Below are 20,139 nucleotides of genomic sequence, written 5' to 3'. Positions count from 1 at the left end.
TACATTCATCATAAGGGATCTCCCAGTTCCTTGGAAATACAGCATCAAGCTCTCCAGGGCTGGTTTCAGTAGTTTTATTCCCAGGTAATAGCCCTCTCCCTCATTTATAGCTATGTCTAGACACATGGTGAGGAAGGTGCTATAAAGGCTTGATGGAAAAACCCTGTCTACCTCCTAATTCCTGCATTTCACATCCTGAGCGTGCACAGAGTACATGGTGGCTGTGCTCACACATCTCCCCATGTCACCAGCCCTGTGTGACAGCAGCTCGCTGTTCCTGGAATGGGGACACAGCTGGCCCAGTCCAGAGGGTGGCAGGGGCAGGAGGCTCTTTGCTCAGATCCTACAGGAGGATGTTTGCTCAGGCCCTACAGGAGGCTTTTTGCTCCTACATTTTGCCTCAAGAAAATGGCCAAGTGAGAAGGAAAGAAGGAAGAGAGGCTGCAAATCCCCTTGGGAAGATGCAGCAGGAGCAGCTCTGCTCCTCATGGCATTTCTCAGCACTGCCCTTCTGAGCACCAGGCAGGACAGTGTGGAGAGGAAGAAATTAAACTCATATGTAAACAAGACAAAGAAGAGGATGTGTTTATTCCATTTTTGGGGATGCTGATTCAATATTAATCAAAACCACGAAAATTAACATAATGGGATAAAAATCCTACAATATTCAAGGCCTCTATGAATGCCAAAAAATCATTCACTAAGTTGAAATACTGTGTTTAATGCACCCATAATTCCAGTGGCATAATTCCTTGTGCAGAGTGAAACAGTAGTTTCACTCTGTGTGAAACAGACTACCTGTTTTACATCTCCCCAGGGCACTGGAAACAACTGGGGCCCCTGAGGAGGGTGAGAGTGGTCAGGGTGAACACATGCTGAAGCCTGGGAATGACCCCATGTCCCCGAGACAGGGCACATCACAGGCAAGGAGAATTAAATCACAGCCCCGTGGAAGATGATGGTGCTGACCAGGACCAAGCACACAGGGGAAGGGGTTTAGGATGGGGCTGATCAGCAACATCCCACCTCAGCCAAAACACAGAATCACAGAATCATTTAGACTGGAAAAAGCTGCTAAGATTGTGGAGTCCAACCACTAACCTAGCACTTCCAAATTCACCACTGAATGACATCCCTAAGTGGCACATCATTTAAATCCCTCCAGGGATGGTGACTCAACCACTTCCCTGGGGAACACATTCCAGTTCTTGACAATCCTTTCTATGAAGAAGTTTTCCCTCATATCCATCCCAAACCTCTCCTGGTGAACCTTGAGACCATTTCCTCTTGCCCTGTCTATCCTATTACCTGGAAGAACTGGGCAACTCCCACCTTTTTAGAGCCTCTTTTCAGGCGGTTGTAGAGGGCTGTAAGGTCCCCAGTGAGCCTCCCTTTCTCCAGCCTGAGTCCCCCAGCTCCCTCAGCCACTCATCATATTTGTGCTCCAGACCCTTCACCACCTTTGTTGCCCTTCTCTGGATTTTCTCCAGCACCTCAATGTCCTTCTTCCAGTGAGTGGCCCAAAAATGAACTCAGACAAAGCAGAGAGGCAATCAGGGACTGATGGTGAGTGAGCCTGTGACCCACCTGGGGTGACTCTGCTGCCAGCAAAGATGGTGGTGCCAGTTGCTGTCGACTGCTTTTCAGCTCTTATGTGTATTAATGCACTGCACAGCACTTGGAGCCTTCAAGATAAAAGGTACTTTCACCAGCACTTCAGTGGCTTGTTTCCTATTATAGGTCTGGTTTTGACACTCCCCCACCCTCTTATCTAACTTTCTCTACAAAGCTCTTCTCACTTTTTCATCTCTCTTCTGTGGTCCCTAGCCAGGGAAAAAACAAAACAACAAAAACAATACCAACATATTTGTTTCCTTTTCGGAGAGCATGAGCTTAGTCAGACACAGTGATCTAGAGACAGGAGACTTTCACAAAGGTGATTCTATAACAAAAAAATATGCATATTTTGCTGTAAACTCCTCTCTTCAAATGGCTTGGTACTTAAGGAAAAAAGGCCTTTGTTTTTTCTCTTTATGTTTTTAACAAGCCTAGTGAATGGTTTAATTAAGTTGGATAGAAATTTTCACAGTGACTTGATGTGAAAATGTGAGCCTTTAAGAGTCGCCTTTGATGCTTGAGTTATGTTTTAAACACTTGATGAGTCCTGCAGAGCTGGTAATCCTTTTAGCATAGCTCATAGCTGTTGCTGGAGTGCTCCTGAAATCCTGTTTTGTTTCTGTCTTCCGGGCTGGAGGCTCCTCCAGAATGGCAGCAGTCCACCCTAAGGCTGTTTGCAGCTGCCAGACCCAGAGCCCCCACACCACTGAAGACTCCAGGGCTGGTGGATCTCTGCTGGGAGCCAAGGGAGCCTTCCCACACACATAACAGGGTGATGCTGGACAGCTCCAGGATCCCCCGGCAGGAATGCCACAACTCGATGGCATTTCAGAGTAGTGCCAGGGGAGGTCAGAGGAATTTATGAGGCCCCCTCCTCCCCATCAGCCTTCGGGATGGGTCACCTGCAAGAACTGGTGCAGCAGGAGCTCAGGAACGATCCCCCAACCCTGCACTCAGCACTGGAGCACACACCGCAGCCTGTGAGTGCCATCCTCTGCTGTGTTCAGTGTTGCTACCTTAAAACAAGACTTTTCATTATCAAATATTTTGAGTTCAGTTCTCTCCAGATTTGGCAAGCCACCCCATACCTTGTAAACAGGCTTTCCTCTGCTCTCTAGCTCTGGATTTGCTTGAAGGATAGGTTGCAAACTGACTTTGGGGAAATGCAAATGCTTTCCACAAAGGATGCTGCAGGGAGAGATGAAAGCCAACTCCATTTGCATTAGTTCTGTAACTGGATGTTTTCCCTCTCCCGTTTAGACTGTAGTTCACACACACACACAAACACACACACATACATTTTTGCCACTGAGCTGTTTGTTGTCAGCTGCTCCTCCCAGGAGTTTTGAAGAAATCCCCATTTACACACAAAGCTACTTGTCAGGGCACCAGCAGCAAGCTGCCCAGGCAAAAGGAGCATCCTGGGAGTTGGGATTCAGCAGAGCCCTGCCGTAGCCTTTTGGGCAAGTGCCACCTTGCTCTGTCCCCCTGGGCACACCCCGAGACTGAAGCAGCAGCAGCAGGACCCTCCTGCACCACCCCCGGGCAGCACTGCTGTCAACTACAAGAAAACTAAGCTGAGGAGCTCCAACCCAGTGCACAGGCTGTGCTTTTAGGTGTCCCACAGCAAAATAGCAAGCTCTCCGTTTGTTAAAGCTGAGAAGCAGACACAGGAAAGCACTCTCTCTCCCTGGATCCATGAGCCAAATAACAAAAGGAGCAGGGCTGTCTCACAGGTTGGTGTGTGCACGGCACTCCTGGGCATGGATATTCACCCCACTTCTGCTGCTGCCTCTCCACAGCAAGGGCCCAGATCCGCCTCTGCGTTTCCTCTGAAGAGCCCCTTGGAGTGCCTGCAGGACACAGCAAGGCACGAGAGCCCCACCAGGACACAGGGAAGCAGCACTGGGGATTCGGTGCCAGATTGAGCTCCAGCTGAGCTGCTGTGCCAAGCCGTGCTCACTTCTCTCAGCACATCGCTCTGAGACCCTCCTCCACCATTTGCACGGCTTTTTGTACATATTCCCTTTATTATTTTTTAAAGGGAGCAGGGGATGCCTCTCTGGCAGCAACCAGAGGAGTTTAAGAACAGTTATGCTCAGGCAGCCTTTGAAGCCACTGAGGTAAAGGGGATGGGGCTGGAGATCCTAGAACAGCTAGCGTCCTAACCAGAGGCATTTCTGGCTTAAACAGGCAGCCAAACATCTGCTTTCATTCAGACAGCAAGAGCTTTGTGTTGGGAAACAGATAAAAACCCAGGGAAACCGATAAAAACCCACTTTATATTCAGTCCCATTTACTGTTGGTTGGGCTGAGCACACCTGGGCTGAGCAAAACCTGTAGAGAGCCCTAAAATTGCAGAATCTGTGCTTATTTCACCTTATGTCTGTGATGCTCAGGAGAAGGGGATTTCTGAAGGAGGATTTTTGCAAGCAGTGATCAGACCCCCGTACTCACATCCGTTCTAGCAGATAAAGCCAGGGCGCCCTTAGGTACACAACAGGCAGCTGGGGGAAGCCCGGTGCCACCTGCAATCCATTCCCACAGGGCAGACATCCCGCAGCCGGAATGCAGCCCCAGGCAGACCGAGGAGCCGTGCAGGACCCGCGGGGCACAGCAAGCCTGGGAGGTGTGGAGGGGATCCTGCTGGGACTGGGCAGCCCACGTGAAGGTGGCACACAGCCAGAGCCACCCAGCTTCCCGGCACAGACCACCACGGGACACCTAAATCCTCGTGCTAGCTGCCCGGCTGCCCAAGGAGAAGTGTGACAGCGGCATGTCCAGGGGGAGGACTCCAGATCTGACACGTCCCCGGAGCAGTAGCACAGGAGCAGACTCACCGGGCGATGCGCTGGGCTGAGCACACCTTCCCTTCCGCAGGGCAGAGCCACAGATCGATACCCCACGCCCCCGGGAAGTCACAGCTCAGCCGCACAGCCCGTCTGCACGGTCGATGGCGACAGTCTGCCACCGTGCAGGGAAAAGGCTGCAAACAGGGATCTTCCACGCGCAGGGAAGCGCCCCGGTAAAATCCGCGCCCGATGGCACCGGCAAGGCAGGACCGCAGCAGCAGCCCCGGCCCTTGGGGCACCTCAGCTGTGCCGATGGGCAGCGTCTCCGCGGCCGGGGTAGGAGGGGGAAAGTCCCACTCAGAACTTGTTCAGCACTCTCAGGGAAACCCGACCCCCTCCTCATGTCCCCGGCTGCGCTGCCTCTCCCGCGGGCCATGTCCCCACTCCCACACTCGCTTTCTGAGGTCGACTGCGAAGGGAACGCGTTCCCGAGGCGGAAACGGGAGCATCCCGAGCCTCCCGGCACTCAGCCTTGCCACAAGGCTGGAAGGAGTCCGCGTTCCCTGTGGAGAAGCGAGCTCCAAAACCGTGCTCAGCCTCCAGCCGAGGCCTAGCGGGGAGCATCCCCAGAAGAGGGACGGGCCCCGCGGAGCGAGACACCCGCACCCTGAGCAGCAGCGGGCTCCGGGCATGTCCTTCGGGGCTACTCCGTGCCACCGGTCCCTCCCGGGGCTCCCACCCCGAGGCCAGGTTCCCCGAAGCCAAGTTTGGTCCAAGAGCAACAGAACCTTCTCCCGCAGCAGCTCGAGCAGCCGACTCCGCTCTCCCCCTGGCCCCTCGGCACTGCGGCCGGTCCGAGAGGGACCCCGGGCCACGCCGCTGTCCGGCCGGGGGCTGCGGGAGCAGCGGGGAGCGGTGGGGAGGGCGAGGGGCGGGTGGGGGCGCGCAGCCGGGGCAGCCTCATCGCCGCAGCATCCGCCGCGGTCCTAAAGGGACCTACAGGGTCCTACAGTGCCTGCTGGGACCGCGACGGGGGAAACTTGCGCCGCGTCCGGAGCCCGGCGAGACGATACCGCGGCGGATGAGGGGGAATGCGCGGCGGGCACGGCGAGGCCCGCAGGTGCCGCCGGCCGTGCCTTACCTGCCGGGCCGCTCCGGAGGCTGCAATCCGCGCCGTAAATCCGAGTGCCGGGTGCGGAGCCGGGTGCGGCGCCGGGCGGGCGGGCGGGTGCCCCCCCCGGGGCCGAGGAGCCCCGGCCGCCCGGCGCTCAGCCCCGCCGCCCCCGCCGCGCTGCCCGCCGCCCCGCCTCGCCGCCCGCCTCCCCGCCTCGTCGCATCGCCGCCGCTGCCGTCGGGGGCTGCGGCCGCCCCGCCGCCGCTCGCCGCCCCGCGCCGGCCCCGCGGCCCCGCGCCGCGCTCCGCCGTCCGCGGGAGGCGCTGGGGGCGGGCGGGGGGCGGCGCGGCGAGGGGGCTGTGCCCACCGCCCCTCCGCCCCGCGCAGCCGGCGCTGCGGGTGCCGGCCGCCGCCGGGAGGGGCCGGCGACACCCCCGAGTCCGCCGCCCCGGCCGCAGCCCCGTCCCCCGGGGGTTCCGGGGGTTCCTCCACCGCCATCCTGCAGCCTGGGTCCCCCATCGCCGCTCTCGGCGTCCGGGAGCAACCCGTCCTCCGGGATCACATCTCTTTGTCGCTGGGTCAGGGACTTGTCCTAGACCTCGGCACAAGTCGAACCCATCCCTGAGACCGAAGAGCGGCATCAGAATCCAGAGCCTTCGCCTCTTTTCCCCCCGCCTCCATCCCTGCGGGCTGCGGAAGCCTCCATCCCAAGCCCCGGAAGCCTCAGTGCCGACCTCTGGAGCCGATGCTGCTGCCAGAGCCCAGGATTCCCTGCCCCTACCCTGAGGAGCCCTCTGGTCAACCCCAGAGCCCAGGATACTGGAGCTCTCCTGGCTGTGCCCTGGTGTGGCTCGGCAGCTCCGAGGGGAAATGGGAAAGGGGCTGCCCAGTGTTCTCCCGGCCCGCGCAGCCTGCCCCACGTCCCCCACAGCAGAGGTCGCGCACCATCCCGCCAGTGGCACACGTCAGGCTCATGCCCTGCCTAAGTACCCATTTTGCAGGGCCCCTCCTCCCACAGCTCTGAACTTCCTACCTCTCCCAGCCCTGCCCAGGCACAGGTACGATGCTTCTCCGGGAACATTGCTGCAGCAGCTCCAGCCCCAGTGGCACTGAAACCACCCTGTCATAGGTGGGCTTTGCGTGTGGGTGACCGGCATGAGAACGGATAGTGCAGGAAATCTCTTAACTCCACAGATTTTGGCTTTTGACAGCAGCATCTGAAGAGTGGCAAGCTCTGTCCTAGACATCTAGCCTCAGATTGAGAGTTTTCCTGGGGTGCAGAACCGGTGATCCAGGAGGAAGTGACCCCTTCTGGCTGTCCTCCTCATCGAGGATGTGCAGCACTGAGAACCGAGGGGCAGAGGGACACCAGGCTGAGCCCTGCTCACAGCCTCACCCGCAGGCAGGCTCACAGCACTTCACCAAGTGGGAACCACTTCACCTCCACACCCTGCGAGGGGAAGAAGTGTCCCTTCATGCAGGAATGGGGGACCCTTCTGTGGTGCAGAATTGTCTGGCCCAGGGACTCCCACTCCTCCTGTCAGGGCCGGCTGCCTCAGCTCCCTGATGTGGCTACAGTTCTGGAATGCACTGGGATGCTAACTGTGGGAGAGTTAGCAAAGCCAGAGAAACCAAGCGCTTGTGGAGGAAAAGCCTGGAGGTTGCTCTGCACCAGGTCACCATGCAGAAGTGGGTATTTTCACTGCCTCTTGCCTGTAGCCAACGCTGCTCCAACTGAAAGAACCCTGTGGAGTTATGGATGGGGCTTTGTGAGAAGGGAGCTCCCCCAGGCAGTGGGATGAAAGCAGATTAAGGCTGCGAGTGTATTTAGACGAATATGAGCTTAATCCAGTAACCAGATCAATCAAAGCTGCAAGTGATGCTTTTCCCCTGGAGTGTCTTGCTGCTCTTGTGCCTGTTCACTGCAGGAAAAGAAGCTCTGCCTGGCATGTACAGCAGCTGCTCTCCTACATCTGGACTCACTTTATCTGTGCAAGCCAGCCACAACCCTAATTTCCAACCATATTAACAAGCAGTACTGTAGATTGCCGTGAGAGACCTGTGTCCATGCCAAGTATGGCAGGCAGGCCTCACTTCTGAGCTGGAGCACCAGTGTGGCTGGCATGGGAAGTCTTGCAGAGCAGGGCAATTTGGAGATATCTCTGTGCAGTTCTGGTCACTTATCACACTTATGCTGAATTATGCTTTGCTTTTACAAACTCTAATGGTGTTACTCCAGTGAGGCAAAGCCAGCTCTTATGCTAATTTGACTATTTGTTAGTCTCATAACCCTTACTTACATTTATTGTGCAGCTTAATATTGTCAACATGACTTAATTTTGGTGTGAGAGTGCTTTTATGGGGAATTATAACAGTAGAGGTTAAATTGCACAAATGCAACTTCCCAATAGGTCCATACCTGTGGAGTTTATAGCTGAAGAGATTTGTACATTGTCACATCTGACCTTATGGACACCAGTGGTTATTTCTGCATCAGCTCTTGTGTTTGACTTGGCCATATCAACTAATTTATTCATCGAGGGATGTTTCCAGATCACCTGTGAGCCCTGCTGAGCCCCCTGAGACCGTGTCTCTCCAAACCACAGGTGTGCACTGCCTCACCTCCCGAGAGTGCTGAGTGACAGGAGACTTTACAGAGCTGGCAGCACACAGGGCATGAGCTCGGAGAGCTTAACTGTGAGTCAGCACGGGGTCATTTGAGCCAGGGCAGAACAAGGTTCATGGATCTTAAGGGTCCCTGTTTGGAAATACACATTAGTTGGTTGTCTGTGTCATAAATCTCCCCATTTATCCCGCTCGAGCTGGATGAATAATTGGAGAGAGGTTTGTGGCTAATTGATTTGCTGATCAGTGGAAAGAAATCATGAATAATTTATTTGATGAATATTCCTCAACCATACGTAAAGCTGGTCAGTTACTGAAAATAATCAGTTGCAAACACTCAATTTTTCAGCCAATGGCTTTGTTCGTTGGCAAGAGCACCTCGCACTTCTCACCCTCCAGAGTGCGTCCCCACGGATTTTTCCCGGGCTCTGTGCAGGCAGAGGCTGCTCTTCAAAGCAGCCTGAGGATTTCACCATGGTTGTTCTGTCCATCCACCCTTCACAGTTCACACCACACAGCTCCCTTTTCCTCCCGTGTCTTCGCAGGTACAGATCCTCCAGGCTGCACAGAGCTTTCCAAGAGGGGTTCCACTGACACCCTCCACTTGAGATCAAGGCATTGAGCAGTTTTGCCAGAAGGGGAGAATGCAGGTGCAAATGTCTGTGACACCATCAGCTGTGACAGCACCAGCTCCTGGCTCTTTCTGCGCTGCAGTTTTGCTGTCCTGGATGAGTCCCACACAAGGTGGGACCATGAATCCAACCTTTGGAGCAGAGGTGTTGCCTCTCACACAGCTGGGCCAGCAAAGGGACAGAGCACAGGGTTGGGACAGGCACAACATCCTACACCAGCCAAGCCCTAATTCCTTTTTCTAAGCATAAAAGCATAAACCCCTAAGCAGGCCACACAAGCATGTCATGTTTCCTGTATCTGCACGAGTCCTGGTTCTCTCTTTGCAGGCATTCTTGCAGCACCTGGCACAGTAATCAGAGAAGACCTGCATGGCTGCCTCTTCTGGGTGCTTAAAAAAAAAAAAAAAAAAAAAAAAAAAAGAGAGAGACTCTGGTTTTTCTAAAATTGCTGTTTATTTGCCAGGTTTTGCATGTTAAGATTTCTGAGAAAACAAACAATCTCCAGAGGCCTCTTGATGTTATTTGCCTCCTAGCAGAAATCCTATCAGCTTCTTCTGTGGTTCTCAGATGTGGTGGGGGCAGCTCCCCTCCCTCCTCTTTTTTCACCCCTAAGCAACACGCAGACACCCTCCCCGTTGAATTAACACCATCTTTCCTCTGCAGTATCGTCTGGGAGTGACTTTCTTGGCTCACAGTTGCAAATTTGTTCTCTCCCGTGCTGGGGATTCCGAGCAGCAGGAGTCAGGACCTGCCGGGAGTGTGTGCAATCCTGTGCCAGGCTGCGCTTGTTTGGGAATGAGAATCTCCGAATCTCCTGTTCCCGTGGGGCCGGGGCCGATGCAGGGACCCCTGCAGAAGTCCTGCTGTGTTAAGCTCAATGGGAATAGGATACTGAAGAGCACTTGAGCGGTCCCTGACGGGGCGGGGAGAGCTCCCTCCCTGTGGGAACCGCACGAGTTTGTGCCAGCATCCGCAAGCCTTGTGTGCTTTGGGGAATGATTTTAGTGGGAGCTCGGCAGTGCCCAGCCTGGAGCAGGGCTGCTGAATGCCCTGGGAGCGGAGCTGGCTCTCAGGGAGCCTCGGAGGGCCATGCCCGCCCGCTCGGCGGGAAGTTCACGGCCTGACACCGAGCGGCTAATTTCGTTGTGCAATATTTGGAGCCAGAGTCAGGACTTTGATTATGTCTTTCCTCTCCTTGCTGGCTCTCAGCAAAGTCACGCCTGCTCTGCTCTGTTCGGTACCTGTGAGAAAGCAGGGCTGTGTGGCACAGTAGGGAGGGGGGGACGAAGGCTGCACATCCAAGGGCCACTGATCGCAGTTGCCAAACTGGGAATTCGCATGTGGTCACTGTGACCCGGAGAGAGGGGATGTGTCCCCGTGTGTCCCTGCTGCAGCTCCCTCGGAGTGTGCCCCGAGCCCAGCAGCTCTGCTGCTGTCAGCTGCCCTCAAGGCTCAGGGTGCAGCCTGGATGCACGCAGGGGCCGCTCCGCCGCCTGGACTGACGGTGCTTGAATGGATTCCTCCCTTCCCCTGGCTGCAGATGCTCCGTAGAAATCAGCGCCACAGATAAGCCGCGTCCTTCTGCACCAGCTGGGACTCCTGGCCCTGGAAGGCTTTGCTGTGGCCTCCAGTAAAAGCACCAGGACATCCACCTGGGCTGTGCAGGGAGGGCGGCAGCTGCCTGCCAGCACAGCCCGCTCACCAGAGGGGATTCTGCAGCCTGTGCCAGGGTTGGGCGAGCCAGGGTGGTCCCCAGAGCGATGGAGAGGAGCTGTCTTGTGTGCGAATCCTTCCTGCGGGATAAAGGGCTCTGGGAGAGATGTCCTGAATGCCCAGCCTACCTCGCTGCCTTTATCTTTGCAGCGCTTCGGAGAGAGCTTGCCTGGAAGCAAAGCACTGATGCGTGGGCATTTTTCACCTTCAGATTTGCCGTTGAGCTTGTTTAGGTGGAGGATGGGCTTAATGGTCCAGGCTAAGCAGAAAGAAAGGGGAAAGTTTGCTCAAGACAACCTAATTGATCTTAATGAGACAGGAAGGGCTTTGTGCTGCAAACACCAGTGTTTGTTTTGTGAGTTTAATGCATTTTCTGGCTGGGTTTGATTACTCTGGGGAAGTCCTCTGGCCTAATAAACGGAGCCATAGGGAATTAGAACTGACAATTTCAGTTGTTGCTCTCAGCCCAAAAGAGCTCAGCCTTCCAGCGGGGAAGAGAACTGGGAAAAAGGTAATTGCAATGGATTCAGTCAGCTCCCAATTATCAGCCATCTTTGTCTCTGGTGGGTAGCCAGCAGGCAGGGCTGGGTGCCCAGGGACAGGGCACATCGACTGGTGTCCTCCAGTGGGGTGACACCGAGCCCACATAGGCACCCAGTAAGGAGCTGGTGCTCCCAAAGAGCCAGGAAACTGTGGAAAGCTTTGTGGGTTTTAAGTCCAGCTGATAATGATCAAAATTATTGTTGTCAGAGGGAAAATTCTTTTTCGAACCCTGGGCATTTGGATCGTGACTTTCCTAGAAAATTGTGTATTTTCTGCTTTCCTCTACACAGAAAAATGGAGCCACAATGTGGTTTTGTGCTTTTTATTGGCATCTCCTTAAATGGAGGGGGAAAAAATGACTTTGAATCTCACAGCTGCTGCTGAAAAGGAGGTTCTCTGGAGAGCAGTGTTTCCACTGAGAGATTTCTTCGTGCCTGTTAACAGCTGCCTGTCCCCATGGCTTTTCTCAGAGTGCAACCATATCCAAACCTGTCCCAAGCCAGGACAGGGACAAGGAGGTGCTGTGCTCATGCCAGTGATGCACCTTGCTGCTGCAGCCACGGCTGAGAAACGCCCCTGGAGATGGCAAGGCCTGGCTTGTCTTGTGGAAACAAGGGCAAGAATAGGGGAGAGTCAAAGCACAGCAGGGAGGGGTAGGCAAGGCAAAGCAAGGCAAGGCAAGGGATGAATTAATAAGGCATGCTAGTGGAGGGATAGGCAAGGAATGGTGCTGGAGGAAGGCCAACACAGCTCCCACAGCATCACTCCAGTCACTGGGGTCAAGAGATGCCTTCTTATGGCAAGGCAAGGAGTTGGTGGGAACGCAGCGGCTTCTTAGTGCTCCCCTCTACACAAGTAAAACATGGAGAAAAAACATCACTGCAAGCTCTCCTGGCTTCCATCAGTAGGAGGGACAAGAAAATGCTCATTTGCCTTCCTTCCTTCCTTCCTTCCTTCCTTCCTTCCTTCCTTCCTTCCTTCCTTCCTTCCTTCCTTCCTTCCTTCCTTCCTTCCTTCCTTCCTTCCTTCCTTCCTTCCTTCCTTCCTTCCTTCCTTCCTTCCTTCCTTCCTTCCTTCCTTCCTTCCGTCCTTCCTTCCTTCCTTCCTTCCTTCCTTCCTTCCTTCCTTCCTTCCTTCCTGTCCTTCCTTCCTTCCTTCCTTCCTTCCTTCCTTCCTTCCTTCCTTCCTTCCTTCCTGTCCTTCCTTCCTTCCGTTCCTTCCTTCCTCCCTCCCTCCCTTCCTCCCTCCCTCCCTCCCTCCCTCCCTGTTCTTCCCCTTTGCAAAATCTCATTTACCAGGGTCTCCCTCCCTGGAATACCTTCCACCTGCTCCAAACCCAACCCTGTGGGATGCAGCCTGTGTCCAGTTCGCAGCTCTGCACAGCTGTAGGGACAAGACAAAGCCACCTCCCGGTTGTCCCCAGGCTGTCCTCGCAGCTCAGCCACCCCTAGAGAGGTGCCATCCCCCGGGGCAGGGGCTGAGCAGCGCCCAGGGGCTGTCCCGGGCACGCCGTGCCTCTGCATCCCAGGGACGCCACGGGAAGAGCAGAGAGGGAGAGGAGGATTATTTATAGCTGCAGGAGCAGTTCCAGGGAGCTGTGTGAGGAGCTGGCAGGCTGCTGGCTGTGCAGGCAGTCACCCAGGAGTGGGATGGGGGCTGGAAGCACACACTGGCATGAAGGGCAAGGCTGTCCCTGAGGGGCCGTGCCCCAGCAGCTGGCTGGCTGCACTGGAGTAAAAGCAGGAATAGTCAATGCCCATTGCTGCCTTTCCCACCTCAGTACAGCTCTGGGTTCCAGTCCCCAGGACTCAGCTTCCTTCAGAGGGGGGAAATCCCTTTTGCTGCTTTCTTGCCCCCTTGGACAAGAGATTTGTTCTGCTCATCGCTTCTGCTTCCCAGACCAATTTGCTGCTTTTCACATTGACTGCTGTCTATTTTCCCACTCTGCCTGTTGCTGGATTTGGGGTTTTTATTGCTAATTACTCTTCTTGCTTCTCTGCTGGGGGAAATACTTCCCAGTCCATTTTGAACTGACATTAGGGCATTAGAGAATATTTACTAGAGATAAACATTTTTAAATCAGTCAGTTTGAACAGGCTGCTTTGGCTTGCAGCTCTTGTCAGAGGCTAGTGATGCCCTGAAATACTCTCTTGTACCCAAACCTGTCAGGGCTGAGACAAGGCACACAGTCTCACTGTGCAATTTATGGTTTGAAGACCAAATGGCTGTGTAGGGAATGCACGGCTGGGGACTGCGGGCGAGACAAAAGCTCCCTGCAGAAGCCCAGGCAGCTGCAAAGTTGGGCTATATTTAATTTCAAATGCCTGGAGGGTTCCTGTTTGATTTCTGGGAGGATTTCAGGCTGAGAGCTAATAGGGATATAGCTGAGGAACATCTAAGGCTCTTTGCAAACAGCATACAGGCACCTGCTGAGCTTTTCAGGGGAAGCTGGGATGGTGCTGATTTCTCTGCTCAGCGAGGAGTCCCAGGCAGGAGCAATGCCAGGGGAAGGCAGATGGCACAGGCCAGGGTGACTCCAGCACCACACAACCCCCAGGCAGGGCAGTGGGCAGGCATCAGTCCTGGCAAGACAAACTGCCCAGGGACAGCCTTGGAGGCAACCGGTGGCCTTTTGATGCGCTTTAGGAAGAGACAAGGATTCAGGCCCAGAGATATCTGGATCACAAGAACTTCTCTTTTGCGAGGTAGATCCTCGCAAATAATTAGTTTATTATTCCAAAATCCTGGCTGAAGCTGTCAGCCAGCCAAGCCCTGGAGCTGCTGGCCTTGCTCCTTGCTGGGCTTGGCCAACCCCAGGCCCAGGAGGACTCTGCACATCAGTGCTCCTGCCCCTTGCGGGCTTTGCAGCCACTGGAAACTTAAAGAAAAGAGGTTGGGAAATCTCACCAAACTCTCTGTTAGAAGGTTGCAAGCTCAAACATCAAAAATTAGGCAGGGCTAGTTTTATGGTAGTTGGTTTGACCTCTGTTCTGCCCCCATCCACACTGCCATGCAGTGTTTAGTTAAATGATCACTTACTTCTTCCTCCTGGGACTTTTCTCTCGTTTCAGTGCACATGGAGCAAAATTAAATTGCACAGGAACCACAAATCTGGCCTTTCCCAACATCTGAGTACTTACCTTGCTGCCTGAACCATGGCATTTTTAGCAGAGCTTTTTTGTCTGTAGGATCTTAAATGATTTGGTATCAGTTGCAGTCCCACTGAAGTCAGTGGATAATCAGCTCCTGGCTGTAAATGAGCAGCACATGGCATTGCTACCTTGCCTCCCCCAGTGCAAGGCTTTGCGTGTGGTGGGGCTTTTCTATTAAAGCAGCCTGGCTGATAAGTGCCCCAAGAGGCTCCTGATTCACATGCTGCAGACCAGGCTTCTGCACTAAAAACTCATTTAAAGTTCCCTGGCAAAGTGCATGAGTCAGAAAAGCTAAATTGTGTTAATTCTGTCTGGAATGTCCCAGGGATGAGCAAGGCCAGGACACTGCTCTGGGCTCCATACCCTGCTCTGTGCTAATGTGCACTAATTTTCCTGGGGAGCTGCAGATATCACTGTTGAGCAGGGCTATTACAAATAGGTTCCCGGAGCCTTGTGCAGAGGAAAATGGGTTTATTTTCTGCACAGAGCATGGTGAATTTGCATCTCAATGAATGCTTTTTCCTTGAAAGAATTTTTCATTATAGGAGAAATAAATTCTTCTCGTGGGTAAACTGCTCCAGCCACCTCACCTGTGGGATGTGTTTTCCCAGAGGTTGCAGCCTCATCCCAGTGGTGCTGGCTGGGAAGCCCTGACCTGCTCTGTGCTCTGACTGCACTGCACAAGGGGCTGGGTTGGAGATAACTTCTCTGATGGGCAGGGCTACCCAGTGTCCACCGGAGGCTGAAAATATCCCAGCAGCTGGAGCCATGAGGGGCCAGAGGGAGGGGGCTGGGAATTTTAGCTGCATGGGAAGACATGGCTCTGGAAAGCAGCAGATAATCGTGGTGCTGATGAACTGCATGAACCATTTAGAAGGATGTAATCTTGTGCCATATGTTACATGTCAGCATGTGGAGAACGTGTCTCATCCATTAGGAGAACAATTGCACAGTTCATCTTTTTTTGGGAAAAAAAAAATTAAAATCATTCCTAGACTCTGCAGCATTTGCAGGGCAGAGCCAGGCTGTGTTCCTCTGGTGGAAAGTGGCTACCAAGGGCAGGCACCTGAGGAAGCATCAGGCTATGTCAAAGAAGAAGAGAAAGAACAGCTGGTTGGGAAGGAGGAAGAGGAAATACGGCTTCAGAAGGCCAAGAAGGCTAAATAAAACATGAGCCTTTCCCTAGGCATCTGTGAGGAGGTCAGGATGGATGCCAGGCCCTGGGTGTAGGAAAGCCAAAAGCTTTTGAAGAGTCACATCTTCCCCATTTCCAGCCAAAATTGCTCCATACTCTGAATTTTGTTAAGGTTTTCCTGTGAGATGAAAAGCAGCCCTGCTTCTAGAGATGCCCCCTTTGCCAGGTAGGGCTCTGCAGCCATGAGCCCTGGGGAGCAGGGTGGGTGACACAGGCACGGGGTGAGCAGCTGTGTTCCCCAGAAGACCCTCATGTCATGGGACAGTGGGGCTGGCAGCTCCTGTGGGCAGCATGTCCAGCAGGGATGGCTGAGCTTGTGGCCCAATTGTCCTCCCATGGGTGCCAGGGCTTGGCCAGGAATTAGTTTTCATTAGCAGTTTTCCAGGCTTTTAGGCAGTCAAGCAGCCATGCCTGAAAGATTCTGGGGTGAGCTGTCATTACTGCACAAAGGTAGCTAAGCTCCCAAATCCTATTAGTACAGAGGAGAGAACCACTGGGAATGACCTAAGGCAAGGCAGAGCCCAGCTGTGCCAGCCAGGGAAGGGCAGCATCACCTTCCTCACACCTCTCTCACCCCAGACCAGCAAGGCTGATAATTCTTTCTCCCTCAGGCAGCTGACCTGGTGCAGCCAGAATCTGCCTGACCTCTGTGGTACCCAGCATCCTTGCTGGGACTGCCCATACCATCCACCTCCTGACACCATTCCCCAGGCTCCTCTGCCTACTCCTCCCTTCACAAGTGTCTTTATACATGGAGGAGCTAAAATCCAGCCCCAGGCCCCCCATCAAGCATAGTTCTCCTGCTAACATTGGCTTGGCAGGTGAAGGTTACTGTAGAAATTAACTATATTTAGCCCCCCAGGTTTTTGCAAGACACTTGATTCAAGCATAGCATGACATTTCTATTTTTAAATAATAATGCTGCCTAACATCAATGAAGCTTAAGTCAAGAGGCAGAAAAATTTGCCAGGCTGGAAACTGCCACGAGCAGGGAGGGAGTCATCACCCATGGCTGCTGCCCCTGGCTCAGGGAGGCCCCAGGATGCCCCATGGCAGGGAGCGATGCCAGGTGGTGAGCAGTGCCCGGGGTGGTCCTGTGGGCAGGCACAGACCCTCACACACACACACACACACACACACACACACACACACACACACACACACACACACACACACACACACACTCAGCTGCTGGATGCCCTGGCTGCAGTTTCACTCCAGGAGGCACAAGGAGGGCTCCTGTGCACAGCCTCTCCTGTCTTGTGCTGCCCATCCCACTGCAGGAGCTTCCTGGCCTCTCTGCAAGTCCTGCTAGCAGCAGTCACTGAGATACTTCAGATTTCTCAGGTCTAACTCACCCCCCTGCTCCTCCTCCTGTCCAACAGCACTAGCCCATGAGGCTTTTAAAAGTGCAGCAGCATCAAGACACCTTCAAAGTAAAACATTCCCTGCAGTGAGCAGGCAGCAGTTCCTCTTCCCAAAAATCCCAAAAAGCAGTCGAGAGATGCTGAATTCCTCCCAAAATGAGAAGCCCTGTGGGACAGGGCTCTGCTGAGCTCCCACACTGAGCTTCCACTCTCCAGCACTGACTTTTGGGTCCAAAGGGCTGAAAAGAGTCACAAAAAGGAACGGTGGCTGACTTTTCTCTCCAAGCAACTTTTATACTTTTCTGATGGCCTGGAGTGTCCCTTGGGCTTTTAAGTGATAAAGTGATCAAAAAAAACCCACAAAAACCCAAAAAGGCTGATGGGGTTTGCCATTTTTGTTTCCCTCTTCATGGCAGAGTCCTGCAAAGGACTTAACAAGCCCCCCCCTCCGCCCGCCCCCCCCCCCCCCATGGCACAGGGGAACAGTGTCTGTCCTGCATCTCAGCTCTTAAACTGGGGAGATGGGAAAATGTTCATTCACCTGAAATTCCAGCAGAATTTTGAAGAAGAAAATGCCATTACCTGAGAGGGACAGTGGTTGTGGCTGGAGATGGAGAGCAGGGACCAGCTGGGAATTTTCCAAGGAAATGCTTGCCTGTCAGAGACATGTGGGGCTTCCTTTTGGGCCTACCACCAGACCAAGATTTTGGGGAGCAGGAGCCAATATCACACCACCCAGAGCCCTTTTACTTTGTATTTCCCACCCTGACGGTGCAGGTGAGGCTGGAGAGAGGAGGACAAAAGCACAGGCATATCTAGTGAGCTTTCTGACACTTTCTGCATGTTATACTCTCTGTCAAGTGATTTTCACCCCCAGCAAGCTCAAGGCAGCGTGCTGTTCAGTGAAGAATACAATAAAATTGAATTATTCTGGCGCGAGAAGTTTCCCTCCTCCCCATTTGTCAGGCTTTCTGCATCTCATTCCAGAGCAGAGAAAAATCACCCAGCAATCCATCAGGAAGGGGAAAAACCATGAAACATCCCCAGCAGGTGTGTTGGATGGCATAGCATCTGAGCAGTCCCTGGGGTGCTCGGGCTCCCTGCCAGGCTCCTGCACTTCCCCCAGCCCACCTCCCTGGAGATGTGCCCCTCTGGCCCCAGTGCCAGGTGATTTCTGACAAAATAATCTGCAGTGGGATAGCTGCTGTGTGCTGCAGGCCAGTCCCAGGTGAAGCTGTTTCTAGGGGCAGGTTTCTACTGCCCCCAGAGGGACTGGAAGGGGGATGGTGTTGCAGATGTTGGGCTCTTTGAGCTTCCCCCTCCGCATGCAGCATGCCAGGGAACTCAGCTGCAAAGATGAATTTCATATTGATTTCTATAGCTCTGCTGAAATTCTTTATTAGGGAGCTGAGCAGCACACAGTGATGGAAAACTGCAGGGATGGCTTGAACTGCTGAAGGGTTTTCTGAAAATCGACAAGAAACTGGAAAAGCCACTGAGGAGGACGAAAATACTCTGCTCTAAAAGGCACAAATGGGGAGATAAAGAGTTTTGCAGGCTACATGTTTCTTCTTTCTTCTGAAGGGAAATTATACCCAAATTCACATCCTCCTCCAGAAGCTTTTGATGAAGTAGCAAATTCTGAATTGAATGACTGCATTAAAAGGTGTCCAACCAACTCTATTCTGCTTTACCACACCTGTTTTATCTGTGAACACAGACCAAGGACATTCTTTCCACTTCCCTTTTTTCTTATTTTTTCTTTCTGGATCTAGAGAAGGTCAAACTCATCGTTTGTTTGAACTTCATAGAAGAAGCTGTACTGAACTTAGCAGGTGTCCTGGGGGTGAAGGAAGCAGCAAGACGTGGCTCAGGGGCTGGAGGGGTGAAGGGATGGGGAAAAGGACAATTCAGCCCTCAAGGCAGGGCCAGGAGCTGGACTTGATGGTCCTTGTGGGTCCCTTCTAACCCAGGATATTCTAGGATTCTGTTATTCTTTAAGCAGAATATCAGCAATGGCAGAAAACTTCATCTTTTCCTTGCAAACGGGTCAACTTCGCCTGCTGAGGTTTATTTCCCTGCCCACCCTTCCAGCTCCCTGTGTCTCCTGCAGTGCAGTTCATCTCTGGTTGAGCTGCACTCTGCCAGCTGGCAGGAGTTCCCTTTGACAGCCTGAATCTGTCAGCAGCAAAATACCTTGAACTCTGGAAGGTGTCGTTAGGGACACTAAAGAAAAATAAAGGGGCTGTCCTTTCAAATAATTTTTTTTCTTAAAAAGAAAAGTCAAAAGCCTTTTTTCTGTTTAAATAAATGTAAAAGTCAGTGCTTTTTGGATTGGTCTGTGTACTGCTGTTCTTAAAAATTGCCTTTTAGAGAGGTGCTTTGCCCTCACCCAGTGATGGTACCTAGGGCTCTGCCTCAGCACCACTTTGGTTTCTCTTGGTCCAGAGCTGGACAAGTCAACAAATCTCCACTCCTTTTCTCCTCTGATAGTTTTGAAGGGTAGGAATGACCTGTCATGGTTATTTTGTGTCATTGTCAACAAAACAGAACACTTCTTCTGTGGCTTGCAAACAGCAAATAATAATGTCATGCCATTATGCAAGAAACCATTTCTGTGACTGTTAAATGGAAGAGGTTTCCATTGCGACCAGTTTGTCACTATCCTTAATGACTTCCTTGGAATGGAACCGAGAATTCTATTGCTTCCCATTAAAAAAAAAAAAGGAATGATTATTGGGGGCAGGGGGAGGGAGGGTGTCACTGAATGCATCACCACTTTTTTTCTCTTCCTTGGACAAGAGGAGGACGAGGACAAATCCAACATTTTAAATTCTCTTCCGAGACCTTTGGCCAAAGGTTTCCCTCCCTCCTGGGCAGCAATGCTCAGGAAGCCCTGGCTGGGGAAGCAATGCCAGGAGCTTTGCTGCTGCCTTCCATCTCTTCCATCCCCTCCAACCTCTCCCTCCTCTCTCTCAGCCAGCTGTGGGGAAATGCTGCTGCTCCTTGGCAGTCACAGGCAGGCACACCACAGCAACCTCTGTGCCCACCAAACCCCCTCTCACATAAGCAAGGAATACACATTAATCCAATTATAGGCATCCTGTTGGAGCAAATATTTAGCTAATGAAATCAAGGTAAGGAAAAAAGGAGCTTGTTTAAAAGAGAGCTGACCAGGCTTTATACAAATGACATCCTTCCCAACAACAATGTCATTCTCTGAGCTCATGGAGACGTTGTGTCCCCAGCGTGGCCCCTCTGGCTGGTCAGGTACCTCAGCCATGAGGGACCTCTGCACCCTTGTGCTCACAGAGCAGGACCAATTAGGCCCACATATCAGTGGTGCTGGTTTAGTTTTGCCCTTTTTTCCTTTTATATATTCTCTGTAA

At 53.1% G+C, this 20,139-nt stretch overlaps 1 protein-coding gene across 1 annotated transcript in view; it reads right to left on the bottom strand.

Annotated features, from left to right (window-relative positions):
* The window catches only part of TMEM121 (transmembrane protein 121), a 40,339-nt gene extending 34,701 nt beyond the window's left edge, over positions 1-5,638 (bottom strand). Inside the window, exon 1 of the mRNA XM_050977603.1 lies at positions 5,551-5,638. The gene's annotated coding sequence lies outside the window, so the exon portion shown is untranslated. The remainder of the gene's footprint in view (positions 1-5,550) is intronic.
* Positions 5,639-20,139: the final 14,501 nt, after the last annotated feature.

The sequence above is a fragment of the Serinus canaria genome, chromosome 8 (genome assembly GCF_022539315.1).
Source record: "Serinus canaria isolate serCan28SL12 chromosome 8, serCan2020, whole genome shotgun sequence".
Taxonomy (NCBI): Eukaryota; Metazoa; Chordata; class Aves; order Passeriformes; family Fringillidae; genus Serinus; species Serinus canaria.
Note: the sequence above shows the minus strand (reverse complement) of the source record. Positions and strands in the feature narration are given on the sequence as shown.